The sequence below is a fragment of the Oryzias melastigma genome, linkage group LG10, assembly GCF_002922805.2.
Source record: "Oryzias melastigma strain HK-1 linkage group LG10, ASM292280v2, whole genome shotgun sequence".
NCBI lineage: Eukaryota > Metazoa > Chordata > Actinopteri > Beloniformes > Adrianichthyidae > Oryzias > Oryzias melastigma.
In genome coordinates, this window is record NC_050521.1 from 20,170,918 (window position 1) to 20,174,857 (window position 3,940).

Consider the following 3,940-nt stretch of genomic DNA (forward strand, 5'->3'; position numbering starts at 1 on the left):
GAAAGTTCATTCAACTGAAACAGTGAAAGCATAGCAATGTAAATAATAACAACAAAAAAGCTACAAACACACTATGCATGTCAGGTACGTTCCTAAATACGAATATAGCCGTTGGTGTTCACACTGGACAAGCAGGGAGGGGCTTTCATTAATTAGTAGTGTCTCCTTCATGATCAATTTTAAAACGGTTGGCACTTCCGTGAATAAAAAGGGAAACCATCCAGACCTCACTATTGAATAATGATGGCCACGCTGTTGTATGTAAAGCCCAGTAACTACGTGTGAATGTGGGAGTTTTTAATGTAGAGGCCCAAAACATGTGCATTTTCACATAGACTTCATACCGAAAGTTGTGTCTTGAACACGTGTTGCCAAGGACGGTGTGATCATAGCTTTAAATTTGGATCAACATATCCATACAATTGTAGGGAATCTTTTCATCAGGAGGTTGACGTCATCCATGTGCAGTATAGTTTTGTCAGCTGATTGCTTCCTGTGGATTTCAGTTAGCCTGATGACTTAAGAAAAGGAAAAATATGGTCAATTCTTTTGATATGGTCAAATACATGAAATAAAGAGAGTTCCCAAACTCGGACGGCAACATTCTGACTAAACTGCAGCTTTCTGAAAGTCTTTTAGAAAGATCAGACAGAGACTTGTATAGACATATAGAAATGAAGACACTGATCTTTTCCTCTAAATTTTGTCTGAACATGAAATTTCACTATTTGCTTGAGATGATAAAAAGCTGATTTAGTCAAGGTCTAATATGAGTGCAGTTCTTCTCTTACTTGCACTCTTTCCTTCTTGTTACCAAAAACAATGACTTCTGTTGTTTCATTGTTCAGCTGGAGAGTGTTTGCCTGTGTTCAGTCGTTATACTTTTGTAAGCAGCAGAGAGAGTTTAATGGACCATGGCCGTTTGGTGACAAAGCTTTGTAAAGTGAATGTATATTACATCTTATTGAGCTTAGATTGGAATGGAAGCGTTGTATACAATCTGAAAATAAAACCCTTTAAAGCAAAAGACCTTTGTTATTTTTACAGTTAACCAAATACAAAGAGTAAAAAAAAATAAATAAATAAAGTTTGCTGCTAACCATTATTCTCCTAAGACCCAAACTAAGATTTGAGCTAACAGCCATGGTCACAGGGCCCTAGTTAACCCTCGTGATCTCTTATGGGGTCCAGATGACCCAACGGTAACATTGATGTGATCCCTCACATAACAAAGGTGGACAGGATTTTATGTCTGCCACGGACACCAGTGAAGATAAAACATCCTTGAAAAAAAAGTTAAGCGCACTTAAAGGCTAATCATCATAGTCACATGGCCCCAGAATTAATGTGGTGATGTATCCAAAAATGGGATGTCAGTCAGTGAACTCTGAGTTCAGGTTTGAACTGAATTTGTTAAACCTGCTTCTTGAAATGGGTCCCAGGTCTTATGGATGACCAAAGCCATATTTTGACGTGTGATTCCTCCAATGACAAATATAGATGAAGGTGGACATAGACACCAGTGAAAATCAAAAATCATTGGAAAAAAAAAAAGTTCAGTGCTCTGTCTTTTGGGGTCCAGATGACCCCACTCCTAAGGGTAGCACAAGGGTAAAGAGGCTCTTTCAAATGGGAGAAACTGAAAACGTTTTCGGTTAATGAATTTGTCCCAGTTGTTCAATGTGAAAAACCTAAGTTGAAATACAAAAATAAGTGTAACAATTTCATCAACATTAATAGAAATAAAAAATACATGGTTTTATGACTTAACTTTTTCGACACCCATGTGTCCAACTTAAAGTGATAAGAAAAGAATTGTAAAAAGACAAAAAGCCTGAAATTTAGTTGCATGTTTAAACTTTTAGAAATCAAAAATATCAATTCCAAGTTGAAAGATTCAAAAGGTAGTATGGATGAAAGAGTGAAAACGTACCCAAACTACCACGGTGCCAGTAGTTTTGAGTGCATCATGTACATCAAACCAAAGGAGTTTATTCTTGGATAGTGCTCTACAGCTACAGCTCATCTGTAAGAGGAAACTGAGAAACATTAATGCATGGTGATTTTTGTTGTTATTTACTGAGAGCATGAAATTGCTCCACTCTAGTTGTTTGTGACACTAGACAGCTTCTGATTTTGAAACCTCTTGTGATACTTGGAGGTCAGCTAAAGTAAATGTTCCTAAAATACGAGCCAACCCTGAAACCCTCGTGACAAAAATATCAGGACTTTTCAAACGTCTTTTTCAAGACTTGTTCATATAATACACACTTGTATTTTTTCAATAAAAGCCTTAAAAGTGGGAATTTGTTGTCAGTCTTAAAATACTTTTGTGCAATTTATTTTTCGGCAGCTTCCCAAATATGCCAAGATCTGTGTCATTAATCTTCCTGTATCATTCAAATAAACCAGATGTAGAAAAGTACTCTAGATTTTCATATTTTGGAATTACTTTTAAATTGTGCACTTTTAAAACTAACCGCTAAGAAGTAACAGATAAATATGGCATCTGAATCGTCTTTTAGCACAGTGTTATTGGACCTGATGGGGTTGTAAGAGTTCAAACTGGCGATACATTTTCTCTGCATAATGTTCTATTTTTGTTAAATAAAATTTTTATCCCAACATGACACAAAGACCCAAACATGTTGGCTCATACAGACGGCAATAGCAGTCACACATCTCCCTTCAAATGATAAAATGTTCAGGAAACGTTCAGGGCAAAGGTTGTTTTACTTTGAAAGGTTCCTTCAAGTAAAAAGAGATTCATACTTAATGCATTTTTCTGTGTTACGGCTAAAAGTTTAATGAGAGCAGAAGTCCTTCTTGTTGTTTAGACTGGAAAAAAAAAAAAAAATCAGATATTCATGATTGCTGGATCATGCGAGAAAATGCTGTTTAATAAGGTTCTGAACTTCATCAAGACACGCAGCGGGGTGCCATTATCTTCATCCAGAAAGGTTTGCAGTGCCTCAGTGGCTGATGGGATTAAAGAACAAAGAGAATCATGGGATTAGTTGTTTACGGTAGAGGTGGAGTCGTCTGGGAGGCAAGCATTTTGTTTACCTTTTGTCTTTATTCTTGATTCGATTTCCTTAGCCCAGTGTTGCTACTCCCTGCCGGTGGAAAGGAGGGGGCTGATATCTTGTTTGGCTCCTGACAGCATCATTCGGAGAAGAAAATGAAAAGAGATCAGGATAACACAGAGTCGTGCATTCACACACCCCCTCCCGCTGGCCTGTCCACCCCACGCTGTTCATAGGGCAATTCAGGCCCTGCAATTTAGGGCCAACTTAAAGTGGAAGGAAAAGCCTTAAATACGGAGGTAAAGAGAGCGCGGGTAAGAGCCGGGGAAACCTGCGGCGTGATTTGTGGAACAATGGGGGACACATAATTTTCAGACATCAGCAGGGAAGTAAGGTAACTTTTTTGAATGCAATTTGTGTGTGTTACTTTCTGCACAAAGATGCATTTATCTGCATATTGAGTCAGACCCTGCAGATGACAGGACTTAGAAGGATTACTCATCCTTCTAAGAAACTCATTTGCAAGGTCCCAATTCTCTTCGTCAACATGAACTGAAACTTTTAAAAACTTTTCTCCAGACTTGCCAATCTATAATGATGTGACAAGAAAGAAAAACAACAAAAAAAAAAGTTTAATGTTTAATGCCCTTGGCTGTCTCGGTGGACAATTAACTTGACAAAGGGATGAAAAAAATATGAGGCCATTTTCTGCAGGAGATAAAACCTCCGGTGTAAGCAAATATCTATTTACTGGAGGATGGGGGATCATTTTCATATCTAATTAGGGGGAACTATTAAAAGTTTAATGTTTGATAATTGAATGCCCTAATAGAAGCCTCTCAAAGTAAACACAGGGCATTTTTGTGTTTAACTTCCAACTGAGAGCAAAAAAAAAAAACTTCACTGGCCACCAC

The 3,940-nt window shown here is 37.7% G+C and overlaps 1 long non-coding RNA gene across 2 annotated transcripts in view; it reads right to left on the reverse strand.

Moving 5' to 3' along the window:
- Positions 1-2,653: 2,653 nt before the first annotated feature.
- Positions 2,654-3,940, reverse strand: part of LOC118599218 — a 118,099-nt gene continuing 116,812 nt past the window's right edge. For both annotated transcript variants that reach the window (XR_004948522.1, XR_004948523.1), the window contains exon 5: positions 2,654-3,156. This is a non-coding gene — a long non-coding RNA (uncharacterized LOC118599218). The remainder of the gene's footprint in view (positions 3,157-3,940) is intronic.